Source organism: Lepidochelys olivacea (genome assembly GCF_965140295.1).
Source record: "Lepidochelys olivacea isolate rLepOli2 genome assembly, chromosome: 18".
Classification (NCBI taxonomy): domain Eukaryota; kingdom Metazoa; phylum Chordata; order Testudines; family Cheloniidae; genus Lepidochelys; species Lepidochelys olivacea.
The window spans coordinates 19,419,365-19,442,388 of NC_140428.1; the positions used below are offsets into that span (position 1 = coordinate 19,419,365).

General features: G+C 43.0%; 1 protein-coding gene across 1 annotated transcript in view; it reads right to left on the minus strand.

Moving 5' to 3' along the window:
• Positions 1 to 23,024, minus strand: part of PEX14 (peroxisomal biogenesis factor 14) — a 105,108-nt gene that overhangs the window by 51,670 nt on the left and 30,414 nt on the right. The window lies entirely within an intron of this gene.

Here is a 23,024-nt window from a genome sequence, read left to right on the forward strand (position 1 = left end):
TGACTTCATTATGCTCTAGAAGATGAACCTTTAAGTGACTTAGGACTTAAAGGCCCATATTTCCACAGAGTGTAAGGACTGGGATGACATTTTTTGCACACACACAATGATTGCAGTCCCTTAAAGTGCCAGTGAAAGGTGCTGGATTCCTCTCTATGTACATTGTGTATATAACAGGGAAAGTCTCCACACACCCCTGCCCTCAGGCCTGTTCTGGAGGAATCACCATTAAGGATATGAGGGGAGTTGACTCGCCATAGCCCATTCAATCCTTTGTCTCTGCTGATATTATCTACAAGGAGGCCAATTTTGCACGAGTTGAGATAGTGCTTTTGATGCAGTGCGCAGAGTTGAGACCCACCAACTCATTTCACAGAGTCTGCTGAGCAGCCACCACATTGTGACTACTATGGGTTATACCACACAGCACTAAGGGAAAAGCTCCATATTCCAATATTAATCCGCTCAGCCATCCAGTCCTATACATGGTATACCCTGCTGCACTGTGGAAAACCATCTGATCTGCCGCTATAAAAGTCTTCTGCTTTGGATGTGGCACAGAAGGGGATAACCTACTTGAAGTTGACTTAGAAGACAGACACATCCATATTGAGGTGAGAGATTGCTCCCTCCCTGCACTTTGATGAAGCTGATCTTCCATGTACAAGGAAGAAGAGTGTGGTTTTCACCCCAAATGGTGGCATCTGCATTCCCTATAAGCTGTACTGAGTACAAGAGGAGGAGTAAGAGGATTTGCAGGTCTCAAGAAGTGCAAGCTACAATGCAGCTTCTAGAGTTAAGATTTAAAGTTGTTTTAAAAAAATTTCATGACTGAAAAAAAAAAACCCAGCATCACTATTGAAATGAACAAGTTTCACCTTGGTTTTGAATCCAGCCCTTGGAATATGCATTTCTGGTCAGAGAGCAAAGTTCTGATGGGTTTAATGGCACTTTCAATGTACTCCTCAGTGCATTCCATCAATGTGTTTTTTTTTTTAAATTGCATCTCTTATTTCTTTAAATACATTAATCAGGCTAGTGTAGGCAAAACGGATCCATTGGACAATGCAATAAACATGAATTATCATCTATCCAACATGCATAATGGCTTAAAAATACATAATAGCAGGTGTAGTTTAAATGATTAGTTATTACACCTGTGGTGGGTCTGATTCAATTGGGGAAAATCATCTTTAATAGGTTAAAAGGTTTAGATCACTAGGCTTCCCTTAAAGTGGCTGTAGAGAGGGTATGATGGAATACGCTGTCATTACTAATTCATTTAAGAAAAACGTGGGGGATACAGCAAAGAACAGCATAAACGAGCGAATCCAATTTAAACATCAGGTAAAGCAGAAAACACCTTTTAAAAAAGCATGATAAATGAATTTGGAAGGGAGATGAAATTGACATCTTTATTTTAACGGGAATTTGACAAAGTCCCGGCACACTTCAAAGTTAGGGGGGAGGGGAACTCTTGGATTTTTTAGTTTACATTCAATAATTTCAAGTCATAAAATAATACAGCAGAACACCCCACATAAAGTACATTTTGGTCTCGTTTATGTGCCGCTTGATCTGTCCCTTGGAAATGCTGGCGACAGGCAAATCACGCATTTAAATGGCTCTGATATCACTACGCCCAATGCAGAAATATAAAGCACCCAAACTAATAACTTTAGGATAATGTGCTGAATAAGAAAGATGCCCAAATAAGCAGACACATAGATGTGCGAACATATCAAAACCACTTTCCTTCTTATGTTAATTACTTGTTTCTTTGGGAACTCTTCCACATTCCCCTCCTGCTTCTAGTGAGCTAGTAAATCAGACACAAAGGACTTGTCGGAACCAGAATGTGGAAAGCTCTTGGATTCATACATTAATATTAATCAGTTTATATAAAAAAAAATTAATCTAAAACAAAACATTTTCCCTTCTGTTATTTTCTTAAGTATATCCATTTTTAATGTTCTATTGATTGCAGCCATTTATTGGGAGATATTTTTGTTTTGCAAAATGTAAACATTTCAACAAAAACATTAAAAATAATAAACCTCCACATTAAAGAACTAAATTATTCAAACTACCTCCTGTATCATTTTCCTCTGACGTCTTTTTACAAAGGTCTTGATTTTAAAACAATGAGACAAAAATAACACCTAAAAATAAAACAAGCAACAACAAACTTTACAAAAACAAAGTCCTTAACTATTACATCCCATCTCCAAAATGTCTCCTGAGCCTATGTTTCTCTAGTTTAGAAGTTTGTGCTTGCCTTTAGAGAAGAGATATATTTTTCTCTTATCCTCAACTGAATCTCCTTCATTTTCCTCATTTATCTTGTGTATAAAATGTTCATATGAAACAATTCTGGCCATGATAACATGCCCATTTTTTAAAAGAAGGGACAAGAGCGCTTTCCTACTTTCTAAGGATCATTCTGTTTGAACGAACAAGAACAACTGCAGTCCGTTAAAAAAAAAAAAAAGACTTTTCAGTCCCATGCATAGGTGAAAAACTATACAGCAAATAGAATTCTGACTCAGCTGGAAACATATTGTTCCATACTATTTCTGTAACATTTGTAACACTTGACCAAAATTTTCTAATATTAGGACATTGCCAAATAGTGTGCATAATCATATTACCAACTCCGATTCTCAGACTGCCAGCACACAGTGGCCAGCAGACCACATTTAACCGGCAGATCTCTGTCCTTTATTTTTCTTAACGAAAAATAGTGTATTCAGTTGTTAAAAGTGAATTAACATCATAAACCTGCTATCCCACCAGCCTTTTTTCTGCAATGGAATCATACGCAGACATACTTTTGATCAGAAATAGTGTGGGGGAACACTGCAGCAGATATTGGGCTATCGTTTGATTTTCTAATTAGAAGATGAACGTGACGATTCATGGGATATATTTGTGCCCACCCAAATTACATAAAATCAGGCAAATATTCCACCTCAATGTCATAGATGAAACATGGAGACAAGAACTTTACTGCAGATGTTGCGGGAGTGCAGCAAGCTTGAGAAATTCCGGGCTAAGGCACTGCACTTTGACATTGGTCCAAAGTCCCGCACCCACACCCCCAATTTCCCTCTCCTCTGGTGTTGGAGAGGAAGATGAAGTCAGCCCTCTTTACTATTATGCTCACAGCAACAGGGTTTTTACATAAGGAACCCAAGCTGCTTTATCAGCTGCTGGCATGTGAAAAATAAAACACATGGTTCAGAAGATGATTCAGGGGCAAGCAACCTCTTCCCCACCCCCTTCCAAAAATCATCCCACACACTCACAGCTATGCAGGACTTGAAAACAGAGATGAAGATGGAAAACAAAATAAAGTGCCACTGGGGGAGCAATGAGTGAGACATTTATTAGATCCCCTCATATTGGGAATCCTCTGTAGGTTATTACTGAATCGTATTTGTTCACAGAGCAAGACTTCAGGATGACTTGGGAACTAAAGGTTGGGTCTGAGATTATACATCGTGAGGGGAGGTCTGTCTCTGAACAGCTTTGTGTCTGTTTAAATGCAACCTGCCTTTTCATTGAGCAACGGAGGCACAGGCCATGAACTATGCCCAGATAGTTTACATTACATGTGCAGAAGGCAATCAACACTGGCAATATATATGACGTATGTAAAAGTATTGGGAGTTATTTTTTAAAGTGTATTAAAAATAATATGGCAGTATTAACAAAAGCTAACCTTATTTTAGCCAGAGCAGAAGGCCACGGCTGCAGGGCAAATGGAACTGATCAATACACAGCCTACTGCAATACCCCCTCTCCCCCCAGTGAGAGGCTGCAGGTTTGCAAGGCTCAGAAGATTAAATTGTCTGTGAAAGGTTTCTGTACTCCTACTCCAAAGGAGACACCCAGAATCCTGTTAACAAGCATCAGGCTAAAGCCAGCTCACATTGTAACAAGGGCTGACTTAAAAGCCTGGCACCGTGAGCAACAAGAAAACCCCTTCAAACAGAAATGCTGCATTTTAGTAAGAAATCAGTGCTCTGTCAGGACTAACTTGACAAATATGGTCATCGGTGACACAAGGAAATAGTTGCAAAGCAGCTGTTAATCAGCGAAACACATTGTAGAACGCTGATGCTAGCACTCATGAAAAAATGCAAGGGGCTAATTACGAAGCCATATATCTCACTAAAGAGGCAATGTTCCTTGAGATTCCAGGCAGAGCTCTCTAGAGTCAGGGTCCTGGGACACCACACACAGAGCTCTCTCTAATCCAAGCTTTCAGTTCCCAAGTCAAACCCCACCTTTTCTTAACGCAGGGTTCAGGGTCCCAGGACCCCCAATTTCACAAAAAGTACTTGTTCTTTCTAAGCAGAATATCTGGAGGTCACTAATGAGAGAGACATGGCTCTAAGGCTCCGAATGTACATTTCCCTGGTACACAGAGCTTTCTTTCTGGCCCCCAACCAGGACGGGACCCCCACTGCATGCTGCAGAAACACGTATTAAAAGACAGCTCCCAAAAGTTAACAGGCAAGAAAAACCTACATGAACTTTATTTTACAGTCCTAGGAAGTCAAATTTAATAGCTCTCACTCAAAATATAGAGAGAGAAATGTATGAAATAGAAAGCAAGAGTCCCAGGATCCAGAACCCGAAGGAATGAAGGTAGAAAAAAAAAACAAGCTCAGTATGAGATTTAAATCAGGGATCCTGAACTGAGAGAGCAAAACAGTAATGACAGAGGAAGAAGGTTCAATAAAAATCTAAAATCAGAAGTCTCAGGGATCCAGAAACTCAGTCTAGAAAGAGTTCTATGAATTAAATCTAACTCAAGAATGACAAGATGACAACACCCAGGAGAAAAGTAAAAAATATTATATGCCACAGACTGCCTAGCATTCAGTAATACTGGAAAGAGCAAGGCACTCTGAAATCAGATTCAAGGTTGGGCATGGAAAGATGGGGATGGGTTTCCATTCAACACTCAGAGTAAAACCACCAGGATGGCACCAGAGGCATAACCTTGGGACAGACAGAGTTGCAAGAGCTGTGTAAGCACAGAGCCAGTACTCCCCCTAGCTGAGACCTGGGGGAGGCACAGGATCTGAGCGGCTGGGTTCACCAACGAACGCAGCCCAAATTAAGTGTTTTCACTCAGTGGAAATGAAATGTTTTGCAAGATGAAACAGAAAGAAAATTGAGGTTTTAGGTAATTACTAGTTGGCATTTACATATCACAGGCTGGTTCAACACCTATTCATTTTCCCCTTTTATTTTCAATTTTTTAAAATTGCTAATTAAAATGAACATATGACAGGGATGGGGGGAAAAAATTACTCTTCCTCCTTTTCTCTGGGACGACAAAATCCAGATCTACTTTAAATACATTTATCTATAATTATCACACACAAAAAAGCCCTGCTTAATTTACATTAAGATGGTGACAGAAAAAAAATCAATAAAAGCCAGAAAAAACCAAGCTAAGGCGCCTTCATCTCACCTTGCTGTGCCTAGTTAATACCAAAGGCAGGAGACTTCCTCCACTGAGCTGAGACTCCTGGCACTCCCTTAGCACAATGGAATGAGTTAAAAGGAAGAAGTTGCAAAATCCCAAGCGTTCGTTCACTGCTATCCTATTCTCACTGATTTGAATCAAAATCTTGTAGTTATCTACCCATGTTTTGTGGGACACCTTCTCCCTTCACTTACTTTTCTTCCTCTTATTTTTTCAGTATTCTCATATCCACAGAAATAAGACCACACAAACACCCCCATTCTTAGCTCCTTCGTTTCAGGAGCCATTTCACATTTCCTCCAGCTGATTATAGGGGCCTGATTTTTCCACCCCCTTTGCTCAGGTATAACCAGCCTTCACAAAACCTCACCATTGTCTAAGAGCCTTCTCCTCTGCAACCTTCCTCTCTCTCTCTGCGCTGTGGACTCTCCATCTAGTTTTGAATCTCATCTCAAAATACCTTCTCCCTCACATATACCTCTTAATTTTTCTCCCCTTCAGCTTTTTAAATGTTAACCTTGTAACTTTTTTATTTAACTCCACAAAGCATTCCAGGATACAGTTTGTATGAAAAATGCAATAAAAAATAAAGTTTTATTGTATCATATATTAAGGACATAAAACATCCCTGATAGCAGCCTACAGGAGCTGACATGATAGACTAATATATTTTAAGGTCTATTGTGTAAATATGTATTTAGGGAATTCTAAAGCATGGTATTATTGACCCAAGTCTCTCTTAAAACACATTGATATATGAAGTAAAAGCCCTTATGAAAAGTAGCGACTTCGTCTGCGCAGTAGCCACCTTTCAAAATGAAATATGTCTGTCATCTTAAATTTTTTTGGCTCTGGTTAAAACATGATGGACAGCTTGCCAAAATTTCACTCTTAAAAGAACAAAGCTGATATTAAGTATTATACATTTGCAATAAATAAACACCAGAAAACTACACATACTTTAAAAGAAACACAAGCCTTAAAACAGCCAGACTCTACAGAGATACATACATATATGTACACATGTACACTCGCACACATCACACACACAAGGAAGAATGTGTATTTTTTTATCTCAGAAAGGAGGATGAGACATTGCAGTCCCCAGTTCAACTCAAAATAAATTGTTACCCTCAAGTAATAAATGCCTGAAAAAACAATTTATAAAGAAATCTCTAATAAAACCTGTAATTATAGCTATATTAACAAATGCTTCTATAAAATTCAAGCCAATAAGCTGCATACACCTTTATTCCTGGAGTGCACCGTCAGAGGGTTTTTTGGAGGGGACAGTAAAGAATTGTATTTCCTCCCATTCCCAGAAGAAAAATACGCATACTAAATAAATAAGTTTCTAAAAGCCTCTTTTTTTCTCATTTGTTTGCCTTTGGAAACCTTCCTACAATTGTTGATGCTACCACCAAAGGAGATTTTAGAATGGGGGGTGGGGGGCGGAGGAGAAGAGATGACATTTGCCATTTGCTTGGCTTTGAAACCAACTGTCAGGAAATTATTTGAAGTCCTGTTTACAGAAATAACTGCAGTAACCTCAGTGCTGAAAGTGCTGGATCATTATGGATATACATGGATCAGCAGGTCAGTGCCCCAGGGAAGTGGGTGAAGGGTCTGGCCTCAAAATATAGATGATGCCAGCACGCCAAGGGCAAGTAAGGGAACTGATCCAATGGGATAGGTGCTAGATGATGAGGCAAGGTGAGGAATTTTGATTTCTTGACTTCCATAGGCTCCCATTTTATAACTCTTCAGGGTAGCATCCCAGTTATGTATTAGCTCCCTTTAAATCTATCCTTTGTAAAGGAAGCTTAGAGAGCACTGAAGTTCTGTGCTGTAAAATTAATGAAGGTGTCAAGCTGTTGCACTGAATCACTCCAAAGGAATGTAATGACTCAGTGTCCAAGATGCTCACTACAGGAGAACCGTGAGCTCACCCTGTTGTCTCCAGGACGAAAAATATGCAGAATATAATAATCAGAGTTAGCTGATGGCAACACCCCCAGCCCCCTCACCCCACCCCACTGACATTCTGAAAAATCTCAGTCCTGACAGCTTTTGAAGGATTGTTCCTTTTACCCTAACTACAGTATCTTCAAATCTGCTAGGATAAAATAATAAGTAACTGTCTCATCCTTTTAAGCACAGGACAAACAGGAATTGGTAGATCTCCATTCACATGCAATTACACTGTAGGATGACTGAGGAGGGGGAGATGGGAGGCTTGTTTCCTGGCTAATGACAATATCCAAGCATTAAAATTTTAATGGAATGTTAGACTCTGGAAGGCTCATCACCCAAGAGAGATGCACCAGAACAGGGTCATTGTTCAGACCAACTTGGCTTCCTGTGATTCCACAGGCAAGAGGCTGGCTAACCAAAGTGCATAAATGATTCAGACTCCCTTGCAGAAGGCCCAATGTGTGTCCCATGTGTGGAGGTTGCTACCAAAGATGTAAGCAAGGGAAATGAATCTTGTGCACTGGAGAATCAGCACGCCACAGTTTCTTGAACTTCCTGTATAGAGAACTGCTTGATGGACCTTCCACTACTTGGGCAATGCATGGTGAAAACTGGAAACTGTGTTTTCCTTGTCATGACAGGAACCATGTGACTGGGGCTGAAATAGGGGTTTGTGGTTGGGATTCTTACACCTAATGGTTAATTTAGCCCTCACACACTTGTACCTTGGCCTGTACCTCAAAAACTTCAAACATGAGTGCATACGAGCACAGTTGGTTGGGGAGGGAGAAGGGAGCCAGGCCTGCTAGAAGAAACTGGCAAACAAAAGGTCTGATATTGGAAATGGTTGAGAAGCTGGAAATACAGACAAGTACACAATAAATCATGCAAGCCACAGCAACTGGGAAGTGGCAGAGAGAGAGGAAGGATATAGAACATTTAAGCAAATGATAATTTTACATAAACATCTTTAGATTGTCAGCTCTTTGGGACAAGGACTGTCTTTTTGTTCTTTGTTTGTACAGTGCCCAATGGGGTCCTCGTCTAGGACTGAGGCTCGCAGTTGCTACTGCACTACAAAATAACATGATGAAGCAGCCTATGCAGTTTGTAACTGTTGTTAATTGTTGCTTTAGGATAGCAACTTAGTATGGGTCAGAAAAACTGACTGGCAAGGGTTGGATGGTCCCGGGCAGGGGGTGGGGGAGGTGTTAGAGGCATACAGTTTTATTAGTTCAAATTCAGCTACGTCACTCGTCTTTGTCCAGTTTCCAACAGAGAAGACACCCACATCACAAAAATTCTCCTTCAAAAGTGGAAACCTATGTGAGCAGTTTCAGAAGAGAGTGAATGAATATGGAGACTGAACTTCATTTTCAACTCCTAGGATGCTCACAATGCAAGGGCAAGTGTGGGGAAAGCTTACACAGCTGCTGTCCATGTTATAAATATTCCAAGAACAAAGAGAAGTTTTCATTTTCCGATGGGGTCATTTTGGCAACTTTCAGAGATCTCATATTTACTATTTAAAGAAACAAAGCAGATAGGTGCAATGATATATTCAAGATAAGGCTCAACCAATACAGCAGCATATATGCACAAGGAATTCACACACCTTGTCTCCTGCCTTCTCCACCTAAAACCTCTCAGCAAATTCCCACAGTCCAAGATCAAGTTCAAATGTCCAAAAGGATTAATACCACAGAAAACTATCCTGAAGAAATCCTGCCCCTGCACAGTTTCAATGCAGAAATCTTCATCTAAACCAGGGACACTGTGAGTGAGGCACGGAAGCTACAAAACAACATTGCTTATTCCTTAAACCTTGGAGCAGTCAGCATATGTCAAGGATTATTACAATTAAACTTTTTACCTACTAAAAAATTAATAAACAATTACCCGCCTCAGGAAAAAAAACCCACCAGCCTTTACCTACAAAATGCTGCAGAGAGCATTAGCACCCACCCTGAATGTTCAGTCCATACTACTGCAAAGCATTAGCACCAACTCAATGATTGGTCCATGCCGCAGCAGAGCACTGGCACAATACTGAATGCCTGGGTCCACGCCACTGCAAAAGCATCAGCCCAATATTCAGTGCCTGGTCCAGAACAGCAATCTAACTTTTTCCCATCTTTAGAACAAAAGGAAGATGGTTTGATCTTTTCTACTTTCCTGGCCTTAGTACATTAATAGGTTCCTTATAGACTTTCCTGATTATCTAGGGGTACCAAGGTGTGTTTGTACAAAAAGGCTTCCAATTTTCCTTTAAAAAACAAAACAAAACAAAAAAACTCCATATATTTCTTCTTAAACAGACCAGTGCTACTTAGTGTCCTCCCCAGCCCAAATCAATGGTAACCCAATTGGAATGCCTTCAAGCTCTGTCTGAGAACTAGTGGAGAGATCAACGCTTTTTATCTAAAGGATTATGGATTGCTAGTTGACCACATAACACACCCAACTGGCCATTTTAAAATACCGCAAAGGGCACGATGCCTCACTCAATTTTGAGAAAGCACTGCAAAGATTTCCCCCTTTCATGCTGTGGTCCTTTGCCTGCCTGCCTGCCATTTTCCATGCTTTAAACATACAAAGATTTATTAACCTTTACAGTAAAAACAAATAAAATAATGATGAAGCAAGAACGCAGTGAGGTAAGGGCTACAGCTAGCACCATTTATCTGCGGAAATCCAATTAGCGCTCAAGTGGCAGAGATACCTGGAAAAGTGCTTGCAATCGAATCAAAAAATGATACAAAAACATTAACCTGATGGCTAAAAACTCCACATTTAAGCAACTAAAGTAATAAAGGCGCTTTTATAGAGTATTTTCTATATTTCATTAGGTCCCAAATGGACGAGGAGCCCTAGAGATGCATTTCCTGGGCTTTGGGAACCTCAAACTAAATAACCCACTTTTTTGTTTTAAAACAAAAAAGGGAACAACATTTCTTTGTAAGAATGACAGGATTAAAGCTGCTTCTCTGCAATAGCAACATGAGCAATGAATGCAAACACAGGAAGCACTGGGGCATACACAAGCCCTTTTTGGTCCATATGCATATTCATTCGGTACCCACTCCAGGTTCGCACAGAACAAGGTTGGGGTGACTCTGCCATCCAAGAGTGTCTTCTCCACTGTAGTGTTCTGGCAGAGCACAGAATGCAGGTCCCTCACATCATCCCATGAACATTACAAGCTGGGCAAACTGGCCCAGGTGATATGAGTTGCTAGGCACAGCATAGTTCTTAGCAGGACAGGTGTCCATAGCAAAACTGATCCTTTTGTTGGTAGTCTCAGGAGACAGAGTGAGGACTGAATAAACTCAGACAGAACAGACCCCAAGAGATGGTGCCCTCCAGATTAGTCAAGTCTTGTTAGCAGGAGTGTGAGCAGGGAAGCCCGCAGTGCAACAGTCCATGCTGCACTTGATCTGAGGTACTTCAATTACTTATGCTATCACTGCCTCTTTCTACCAGCATTAAGAGAGGTCAGAGAAGTGTTAAATGCCCCCATCATCAAGGGACCACTAAACCTCTATGGGAACAACCTGCACCGTCTTTAAAAACACGTCAGATGAGATAGCACTTCAAAAGTTTGATGTCCCCACATTTGGCAGAGTCTTCCCTGAAATTTGCTAGTATTAAATGTTATGGTTGTTTCCAGTATCAATTCATGAATCCTGTCCTTGAGCTTTACACTGACTATACACCTGGGGCACATTGCATTAAATGCAAAATACAATGCTCTGAAATGTAAGTGATGATCATCCATGGAAGTCATTCCAGGATGGATAAGTTCTCTCAAACGCAACAGCCTTTCCTGAAGTGCATCCATCAACAGAACCCCACAAAATCACAGAAACTAGAGAAGGAAAAGACCTAACAGGCCATCCACTCCACCCCCTGATAGTGGGGGATTGCTCCCTACAGTTTATTTTTAATGCTTTGTCTAGTCTACTTTTAACAACATCACGCCTCCACCATCCTCCTAAGGAGACTATGTCATAGCCTAATACAGGGGTTCTCAAACTGGGGATCAGGACCCCTCAGGGGGTCGTGAGGTTATTACATGGGGGGTCACGAGCTGTCAGCCTCCACCCCACACCCCGCTTTGCCTGCAGCATTTATAATGGTGTTAAATATATTAAAAAGTGTTTTTAATGTATAAGGGGCTCAGAGGCTTGCTGTGTGAAATGGGTCACCAGTACAGAAGTCTGAGAACCCCTGACCTAATACATTACACTAGTGGTGGGCAACCTGCAGGCCACACACCGCCTGTCAGGGTAATCCGCTGGCAGGCCGTGAAACAGTTTGTTTACATTTGCACGGCCGCCCGCAGCTCCCAGTGGCTCCAGTTCGTCGTTCCCAGCCAATGGGAGCTGTGGGAAGCAGCACAGGCCGCAGGGACGTGCTGGCCGCTGCTTCCTCCAGCTCCCATTGGCCGGGAACGGCAAACAGCGGCCAACGGGAGCTGTGGGCGGCTGTGCAAAAGTAAACAAACTATCTCACGGCCCGCCAGCAGATTACCCTGACGGGCCGCAGGTTGCCCACCACTGCATTACACAGTCAGGAAGTTTTATTGACACTAACCCTAAATTTCCATTTCTTAATTTCACCACAGTACTCTGAGACTTCAGAATGTGATATGAACACATTTAGTTGTAAATATCTGGAAATAGTTATTTCCTCCTCTTACTGTTCTACTCAGCAGTTACACAGACTGATATATACTGGACTGAACATCCCTATGTGTGGTATTCTCTTTCTGCAGAGTATTAATTAATTAGCTTTTGGATGTCTAGAAGCAGAGCCAGCCTTCAGAGAGCACATTCTTGTGTATTTTTATCCCTTGTGTACCAGTTTATGAGGAGGAATATGATACTGGTTTGTACTCTGAAAATCTAAAAAGTTTAAATTAAAAAAAAACCACCCCACCACCATTCCAAACAGATTGAACACAGCAACATTCATACTTTCTCTTGTACCATCAGATGGGCACTGTGTAAGAACCTCAGTAGATACAGAGACCTTCTATACCAGTTTGGAGTATAAAGTTAACTTTTATTATTCTATGTTTGCATATTGCCACAAATGTGTAAATGTTTTAATAAATATTATTATTATTAACAACCACCACCACCACCACCCACTAGCCTGGAGGGGGTGTGGAAGAGAGAAATATAAGTGGGAGAAAGAGGATAACAGGGGAGAGAAGAAAACAAGCTTTCTGGAACATGTCTGGAAACCAGAAAGCTGAAAGAGAAATCATTAGCAACTCCATAGTGCATTTACAGTGATACAGTGCGGATCAATTCATTTAACGCTGCCCTGTACATTTACAGAAAAGTACCTTTGATATAATAAAGGCTCATAAACACGCAGAAATTGGGTTAGACCTGTTTCAAATTCCTGCCAAACAATGGTTCAGAAAAATGAAGCTCTATTTTAATTAGCTGGACTCACGAGTGATTTGATAACAGCAGATGCTGTCTGGATGCTTTCAGCTTGATGGGCTCCACATACATGAACTTAAGAGTAGGTTTGATGCAATTAGGTCTTTCTCACTGCTCCAACATGTGTCAGGCTCAGGAATCACTGGCTGTGTGTACCTACATCTTGGTATATTTGGAGAGTTAAACTTATCTGGAGGAGAATGAGAAGAGTGACCATTCTAGGTTACACAGAGAGATAAAGGTTTTTTGCGAGACCCACTTCCATAGGCTATGTCTACACCTGAAGCTGGGGTGTGATGCTTAGTTCAAGTAGACATACTCCTGCCAGCTTTCATTCAACTAGTGCACTAAAAACAGTAGTATACCCACAGAAGCATGGGCTAGCCACCCTGAGTAAAAACCTGCCTACTCAAGCTGGGCATCACAACCCCAGCTTCAAGGGTAGACCTAGCCTATGTTTCAGCAGTTCTAAGGCAAAGGAAGGGGAAAGGCCACACAGCAAATTGCGAACAGTGTCTGAGCACAGCCAGACGTGATTCTGGATCTAATGAATAAGGATCTACTGATCCAAGCTGGTTCTTGGCATGTAGACTTTATAACCATACCCAATCCCAGACCAACAAAACTCTGCCCTCTTAACTGTGGTTTCAACTCACGCCATCCTCTGTGAAAGCAAGAGATACTCCTTAGCAACACCTTGCATTACTGGAGGGGTTTCTAATGTCTACTCTAGTCAGTAAGGCAACAACTTCTTCCCAGCATTGTTCCTTGTACCTTCTTCTTGACAGTTAACATTGACTGTGCTCAGAAGCATTCAGACATTTTGATATCTTGGTAAGCCCCAGCCCCTGTAAGCTGATCTAAATGCCTCACTCAATAGCCATAATGTGCAGGCTTCTGCCAAAGGACATGTGCAATGAAGGAGCCATTTCAAAGCATCAGGGATAACACTAATAGGAAGCCTTGATTTGTTAATTATCTGTCAGTTTGTCACAACTGGGCTGTAAGGAGTGGGAAAACTTTCTGCACAGCTCTATCCTTCCCTAAATGCTGAATTAGGCTGTCAAAACCTTCATCCCATTGCAAGAGGCTGAGAGGAAGGAATGCTGAGCTATCCTCTCCTCCTATTCCTCCCACTCCCAGCAGGAGACGCTGCTCTAGACATCCACCCTCCCACCACTTCTCCCGAAGCAGACAAGCCATACACAGAACGACCTCCACACCATCACCACTGTGCCCAGCTCAGGCAAGGGACATTGATAAGCCTGAGCACCGTAAATCAGGGATGAAATTCCAGTGTCAGGAGAGCAAGCAAGAGCCATTTATTCTGCCAAGAGCCCGAAAGATGCTGCCTGCTTCTGAATCAGCATTTCAGGGCAAGGTTTTGGAAGGCAGGAAGCTTGGCTCCCAGGAAAGTAGACAGACAGAGATACACAGATAGATACATAGCCAGATAGATAGATAAAGGGGTGGGGTAGTGGCGGGATTCCCTCCCTTCTTACATCTCTGCCCCATGTAATCCCCTAAGCAGGGGACAAAGGGTCCAGGCTGTGAAATGGGATAAAGCATGCGATACCCCCATGGAGACAAAGCCAGCAAAGCGGAAAGCAGGCTTTGACACAGCATTAGGATTTGCTATAAATGCTTCTGCCTCTTAAATCCAGCCAAACGTGACCAGTAAACCGTGCAAGCCTTGGGAGATCCCCAATCCCTCCTCCTCCCTGAAGACTTCATCCAGCGTAGCTCCCCACCCAGTCTTTCCTCAGTAGTCCCAACAGTACTTAACATCTACTGTAATTTGAAGCACGCTTTGCTTTGAGCATCTTCCGCCAAGGAGTCCCTTTAACATAAAAGCACTATTGTCTCCCTTTTTCAGAGAGGGAAACACAAGCACAGACAGTGACTCATCCAAGCAAGTCAGGGACATAGCTGGAATTAGAACTCAGGCCTCCTGAATCCCAGTCTCCCACTCTCACCACTAGACCAAGGGTGGGCAAACTTTTTGGCCCGAGGGCCACATCTGGGTATGGAACTTGTATGGCGGGCCATTAATGCTCACAAAATTGGGGGTTGGAGGGCAGGAGGGCTCCAGCTGGGGGTGCAGGTTATGGAGTGGGGCTGGGGATGAGGGGTTGGGGGTGCAGGAGGGTGCTCCAGGCTGGGACTGAGGGGTTCAAAGGGTGGGAGGGGGATCAGGGCTGGGGCAGGGGGTTGGGGCATGGGAGGGGTTCGGGGGGGGGGCAGGCTCCAGGTGGCGCTTACCTCAAGCAGCTCCCAGAAAGAGCGGCATGTCCCAGCTCCAGCTCCTACGTGGAGGCATGGCCAGGCACCTTTGCGCGCTGCACTGTGCACAGCCACCGCCCCTGCAGCTTCTATTGGCTGCAGTTCCTGGCCAATAGGAGCTGCGGGGGCAGTGCATGGAGCCCTCTGGCTGCCCCTACAGGTAGGAGACAGAGAGGGGACATACCCCTGCTTCTGGGAGCTGTGTGGAGTGGGGCAAGGCCCCGACCCTGCTCCCTGGCTGGAGTGCCAGAGCAGGGCAAGCACCAGACCCCGCTTCCTGGCAGGAGCTCGAAGGCCAGATTAAAATGTCTGGAGGGCCGGTTGTGGCCCGGGCCATAGTTTGCATACCACTGCACTAGACCAATGCTGACTTCCTGCACAGACAGCCCCTCTAGTCCCCAGTGTGGGACCCACCTAGAAATCTGCCTGGAGTGAAGCAACTGGATGAGCAGATGCACCTCAGGAGAGGGCTGCAGAGCTGGTCCCTGGAGGGGAAAATGCTCTATGTACACTGGAGTTTTCAACAAGAGGAGAAAAGGCATAATACACAGAGCATCTGTTTGGATCTTCCACACCCAGACCTACACAAGAGTTTAGGAGCCACCTCCCAGCTGGTTCTGGGGGCCTCAGGGCGTCCCACAAAGATCCTTCCGTGCAGTGACGTAGATATAAGGGTGCAGAGATGATAAATAGGACAAACACCCAGAGGAATCACCAACAGTACAACCAGAGGAGTAATGCGGGATCGTTAGCTCCCAACTCTTTTTCTGGGCAGGGTCTGTCTCTCCAACAGGATTTGCCTCCCAATCTCCTTGGCCTTAATAACATCACCCTTCCAGTCACAGGGTGCAACCTGCATTGTACGCAAGCGCACACATACACACACATACAGGTTCAGCTCTCTGTTAAAAGAAATGAATAAAGAGGAATTCAATAAGAAATTCTGCCAAAGCATGAGTTCCAGAATCTGGTTTTGCAGCATTCTTGCCCACAGCCCGCAGTTCTGGGTGCCTCCTTACACTTCCCCATCTGCATAGCCTATTTCAGATTCAGATTTCTCACACCTATAATTACAGCTGCCCTGTGCCAGGCTCCTTTAATTAACGAACATCTTGTCTCCCTTTAGAATCAGACTAAGCAATTTTTTTTTATTAGCACCCATCACCTTGATATCTAAGCTAAGGGGGATATCTCATACCACTCTGTGAGGAGTACCGCAGGGTGCAAATGGCCTCCAAAGCAACCGCTTGCATGCTCCCCTGTAGAGAAGGCAAGGAGAACTAGGATCTGAACCCAGGGGAGTTGCAGTGAGGGGCTGATGCAACACCTTTCAAACTTAATTACACCCAGAGAAATGACACAACTTAGTCCTGAGGAAAATGCCTGGCATGAGAACCTTGGTGTGCTAGTCAGATGCTGCTACAGTGATGAGGATGCTTCAGTCCAAACGGGAGGGCAAAAGCAAGAACAAAGAGAAGCATGCACACAGCCAGTATGCTGGAGACGGGGCAGCCTTATGACCTGCAGGAGGGCATGACTGGGCAGAGTGGTCTTCCCTGGTACATCTGCCAAAGAATGGAAGTTGGGCTGGCCAGTGAATTATGGGTCCATGCGGAGCCCCAGAAGAGCAGGATCCCCATTTCATTACTTGTACTTAAGGCTGGCTCTCAACTTGGGCCTATCTCCCAGGAGAACAGGAGATCGGATTCCAGATGTCCTCCACCCAGCTCTTCTCCCCACCATCGCAAACATAGGCCCTGTCTCCTGTCCCGCACAATGCCATTGGAATGGAGAGCCCTGAAACTTCCTCTCAACTCCCTGGCTGCAGCAGCTTCTTTAACCGTTGTTGGTGTTTTGTTTTTAGACACAACTCTCTCTTTTCTTCAAAGTTGTTGCACCTGATTTTCAGACAAATTGCAAATTAGTTGCCATGGAGAGAGAGCAGAATTCAGGATACAGGTTGGATTTTTCAAGTCAGTGGGATTTGAGTAGGGGAGAGGAAGGAGCAGATGAGATGGCGAACATCCTGGGATTTCTCAGGACAGGCGGTCATCTAGCTGCACAGCGCGACTTCCCCAGAGAGTTTTCTCAAGGGGAAACCAGCCATCGATCTTGGGACACACAACTTCCAGGACCGTTCCTTATCTCAGAACAGCCTCTGCTGCGAATTCCTGCATGCGCTTTAATGTTTAAATTATTAAATGCATTAATGTATTTACATTATTCAAGTCTTATGTGCATTTTTCTAAGATAATTTATGTATAAGAGTTTGAATGTCCATGACTGTTAATGTCTACAACCCTTCCTGTTCATTATTGATTCTGGAAGGGAAAAAAAAGTCAGTGTTTTAATGCCTTATTTTTAATGTATTAAGAGTCTGAATAAGTGCATTCTCTTTTTTCTTTTGTAATTTCATAATTTAAGTAGTGCATTTATTAAACTGACACAGTATGAATTGTGGTGAAGTCTGGCACAGGTCCATGCTGCCAACGCAGTTCGACCGACCATCACGCTACTCTGCAAATCAAGTACAAGTTCGGCTCCTCTTGTGGCAGCTTTTACTCCCTACCTGAAATCAGAGGAGGAAGGGAGGGAATGAAGGAATCTTTTTAAAATGAATTTTCTTTGCTTTTGATAGGGTTTCCTCTAATTCCTACACAGATCTTTTTATTTTATTTTTTTTAAGTAGATGAAAGCTTCCTTATCCAGTTTAGATATGTCTCTATTGTAATACAGACCTGATTTTCGCTAGATATAAGTAACAGATGTGGATGTGCCCTGTGCATGGATAGAAGAGCTACTTACATTTCTATAGCGCCTTCCAACCCAAGCAGGGCCAAAGCTTTTCACAAATATAAACTGAATGTTACTGTTTGTTGTTTCCACGGGTAATTCTGCACATCATAAGAAGTTTTATTTCTAAAAACCTCAAGTTTTAAACGGATATAAAAATTATACACAGGGGTCACGTTATCCACTGCTGAAGCGCAGCTACTTCTGGAGCAGAACGCAGCATCTGTTTAACAGTGCATGGCCATAACACACGAGAGTTTAGGACAAGCAGGCTACAATATCCAAACGAAAAGGCAAGGAATTCAGATCAGCAGAATATAATGGTTCTGCTAGATATATCCACCTGCCTCTACATACAAATGAAATCGGTATAGATATGAATATATAAATTGTACCTTAGTTGTTTACAGACAAAACTGCTGCTTTGAAAGTCCAGTTTTTATTGCCCCACAAACTCTCTGCCAGCTGCATTTAAATGGAACAATACTGACACCCAATGGTTTGTTAGCTTAACCTCTGGACACACATTCCCTGTGGATAGCCGCAGGGATGAATCCAGGGGGCACCATTTCCTATACCAATATGGTAGCCTCAACTCAAATCACCTATCAAACTGCTAATCAAGACGCTGAACTGCTGAGAGCGCAACTCACTGTACTTTGGCACCATATGTAATTATGCATGTGTGACTAAGCTACCCAGTATATTCTGCATAATTACAGCTTGCCTGGCACAGTTGCCAGCACAAGCATGAACACACACGCACACATAATGTATGCACAATATTGTACCTATGGACTTGGGAAAAGAGAGAGAGAAAGTTGCTGGCTGCTGTTTTAAGAGCTGACTCTGCCATTTCTAAGGTTAAGTTTGTGGGGTTTTTTTGCTACTCATTACCATTCTTTAACTGTTACAATTTATATCAGCATATAATGTTAAATAATTACAGGGAGCGGAGCTCACTCTAGTGAGGATATAAACGCGCTGTGGGATTCTACAGATTTAAACAAATAACACTCACAGCAGGGGGTGAGCAGATGAATTAGCATTAATATCCTGCCTGGGAGATCCCAGTGCAGTGCTACTGCTTAAATACAGATCTCTTCCGTAACAGGCAACATGACAGCTACTAGCAATACAGTCCATTGCATTTACCAGTCAATATAACAACGGCAGCTAAAAGAATGCCCTTGTAACAATCCATACCAAAGCCAGCTAAAATAAATAACTTCCCTTTAACAGTCTATATAGCAGCCAACTACATTAAAACCTTCCCTTTTAAAGTATATACAATAGTCAGCTAAATGGAAGAATTGGCATGCTTCTTTGCAGCCTCAGAAGAGAAGCCGAGCATCGAATGGGCTATGGAGACTGAACTCCCCTATCATCCCTATAGGGGTCCCTTCCATACCAAAGTGGGGGGAAGCTTGTAATGCCACTCTCATGCAGCATCTGTCCTACAAGCAGAAGGTTTTGGTTTCTGGAGCTATCAATTTGTTAAATTTCAGAAGGATTAAGTTCCCTTTTCTCAAAAATAAAACAAAACAAAACAAGCAAGAGAAATTCTTCTTCTGATCAGAACAATCAGATGAGCACAACTTTCCCTCTGATAGGGGTCTATGCATCCAAACTTCCTGATATTAGCAGCAGCCCCTTTTTTCGGTTTCTAATGGCTGTTTTGCCATTAAACCGAGAGATGCTCCATCTCAATCTAAAAGGAGACACCAACCACAAACTATTTCTTTAAAGTTAGCCACTAATTTGTCACTTTCTAATACACTGTGACAGGCTGGTAAGTGCCCCTAGGGCTACGTCACAGTTCTTTGTGTTGTGACAGGAGCTGCAACAGATCACAACATGAGCAGTGCACACAGTGGTTGTAAAGGGTGGGGGCCTGAAAACTATGGGGAAATCCATAACCACAAGTGGATTACATCAGAAATGTGCCGTTTTCACACAAAGGGCCCGATTCTGAGCTCACAAACCTGAGCCCACTGATTTGATAGAGTGGCTCTAGATTTACACTGAGTTAAAGTTCAGAATCATGCATGCAGAATTTAACAAATAAAAATGCATTTCTATTGTTTACAATTAGAAAGTACTGCAGATAAAAACAACAACAATTCATATTGAATTTATAATATATGAGCTGCTGTACAAATAGTAATGAATCACTAGAAAATAAGAGATTTCTAGATATCTTTTTTGGTTTTCCCTATTGCTATGGAATTCTGCCATGGACCTACCCTCAAGTTTGCTGGCTTCCTAGAAAGGAAATACTAGAATTTTGTTAGAAATAAGAAAGAAAAGCAGGAATGGCATGTATTCCTTAAAATTCTACAAATGAAAAACATCTGTCTGCTTTCCTTTTCAGAAACCTGTTCCTTTGGGCATATATTAAAAAACACAAAACAGGGGCCCTACAACCCCCACCAGATGTTTAGCACCTGGGGGCTTTTCAAGTAATTGATCCAGACAATATTTTTCAGGTATCAGAACAAAATGGATCCCTACATATTTTTATATTGCCAATACATGCAATTTTCAGCTCTTTAGAGAAAGCTCAGTTACAATCACTTTTAAAATCTTCCAAAAGAACCATGAACACACACACCACCTCAAACTCCAGTAATAGTGGTTTGAAGCTTTAACAGTATTTTGCAAAATGACAGTTAGTAAAACAACAAACATGCATAACAGTGAGTCATCTGGTTTCTAACTTCTGAGTCAAAGGGGGCCGATTCCACACAAACTGAAACCTGGCTCTCTGACTGCTTGCATGTTTAATGATTTGTATCTCTGCACCACAGATTCAGAACAGGATGTGGAAGAAAAGAATGAAAAGAGGATGGGGAAAGAGATTGGGGGTTGGGTGGGGGGAGAAATGCACTTCTTTACTGTCCCAGTATCATTGCAAATAAAGGCCATGTCAAGATTTAAACCATAATAATGGAAGGGCTATAAAGGTCCCTTAAAGGTTATAATGTTTCCTCTGATATTCCCTTTCATAAAATGCCCTCCTTATGTTGCATGCTTTGCAATAATACATGTAATGTTTGTGAACTAGCCCCAGTGGGGACTCTGCATTGTATGAAGCTTTACAGAACACAGTATTAAAAACTAGACCGTCCACTTCCCAGCTCCCCAACACTAGTGCCTGCTACACCCATCTCCTCACAGAAAGTACAGCAAATATGAGAAGACAAGTCACCTAAGGCAACCTACAACAAAATCTGCTCAGCTGAAAACAGAGCTGTGCGTACCTACACAGTAGTGCGCAGCACAGGGTTACCCCTTTATCCATTCCAACACCTCACAGGTTATGGATAACAGCCCTTCCCCTAGCTCCCGCTTGTATCAGCAGGACCCTTACACCTCTTAACTGCAGTGGCAGCCAGGAATGCTGCATTGTGCGCCTTCTCTTGGCCATGCCGGGTGCGTTTGTCAATTCTGTAAGCCTCAGCATGGCAGTGCCCTGCCAGTGCTGAGAGCTTCTGCACAGCAACGTACTCGCCAGGGCTTTGGAGTGGAGCCTGCTGAGCAGCTCTGGAGCAGTGGAGCTGCAGGTTTTTGCCCGGAGCTGGAGCGGAGCCGGAGCACAGCTCCAAAGCCCTGGTACTCGCAGTAGACAAACATACCAGCTGAACATTGGACACACAAGGTTCAAATGCTGGAATCTCTGTCTTTGTGTCTGTATGGCAACCCCTGCTCCTGCTCCTGGCTGGGGCAATACTTCCATGAAAATTCAAGCTTGATTTGGACTCCCAGATGGTTTAAACCTTCGATGTCACAACTGACCAGCGATGGAGATGGACCTAGTGCTTGGTGACCCTTACCAGCAACGTGAGAGACTGAGCCATTGTTGTATGGGGTCAAGGCAACCTGGTGTTGAGAAAGGCATTACCAAAAATAGGGCCCGGGGAGGGCTCATCACAATCTTGACTATAATTCTCAGTCATTGCATAGAAAGTATTTATATCCTGTTGGCAATGTGTGTAACCAATGCGGCTCTCCCTGTCAGGGCTGTCAATTACAGCCTTGACTTATGAGGAAAGAATAAATGAGCTAAATATGTAGAACTTGGCTAAGAGACCAGGATGGGGGGAAGGGGGAAAGAGGCAGAAACAACATGATAACCGTCTGCAAACATCTGAAGGGTACAGAAGCTAAAGAAGGAAAGGGCTCATTTATGGTGGCATGGGGGAATAAACAGGAGTGACGGAATGGAACTAAGGAAATTTAGGCTGAAAAAAAGGAAAACTTCCTGACAGCAAGATGTACTAGGCTGTGGAATTATTATTACTGTGGCATTTAAGTGGGAGCCACTTAAAACAAGACTCTACAAAGCACTAGTAAATGCACTGGCCAAGGAGAGATAGAACAGCTAATTGAATACAGTGCCTCTCACTGTGGCCTAGTGATGGTCCCAGCAGATCATACAATGGTGCTTCTTTTCCTTGTTCCCATTTTGTAATAATTTTTAATAAAAGCTAAATATATATCAGTATCTCCTACCATTCATTACTTTTTCATGTGAGCAACTGCAATAGGGACTGTCAGGGATGGTCTAGGCAATGCTTAGTCCTACCTTTAGTGCAAGGGACTGGACTAGAAGACCTCTCAAGGTCCCTTCCAGTCCTATGATTCTATAGCTGCCACTGCTGTGCATGTTATAGAATTGTGAATCGGAGGGAGATGGTCTATGCAGTTGTGAATGGGAGGAGAGAAGCATCCATCCATGAAGATGTTTGAGAATTCCCAAGGTAAGCAATCGCTGCAGCTGTCACAGAAATGTTCTGAGAGTGGGAGAGGGCCCACGCTATGAACCATTAAGGAACCCCTGATCTCAGGTTTTTCCCAACTCTAACCTTTTAAATTCTATTAACTTGGCTGCTGCCCTCCATCTCAGAGAACAGAAGAACATAAGAATGGCCATACTGAGTCAGACCAAAGGTCCATCCAGCCCAGTATCCTGTCTACTGACCGTGGCCAATGCCAGGTGCCCCAGA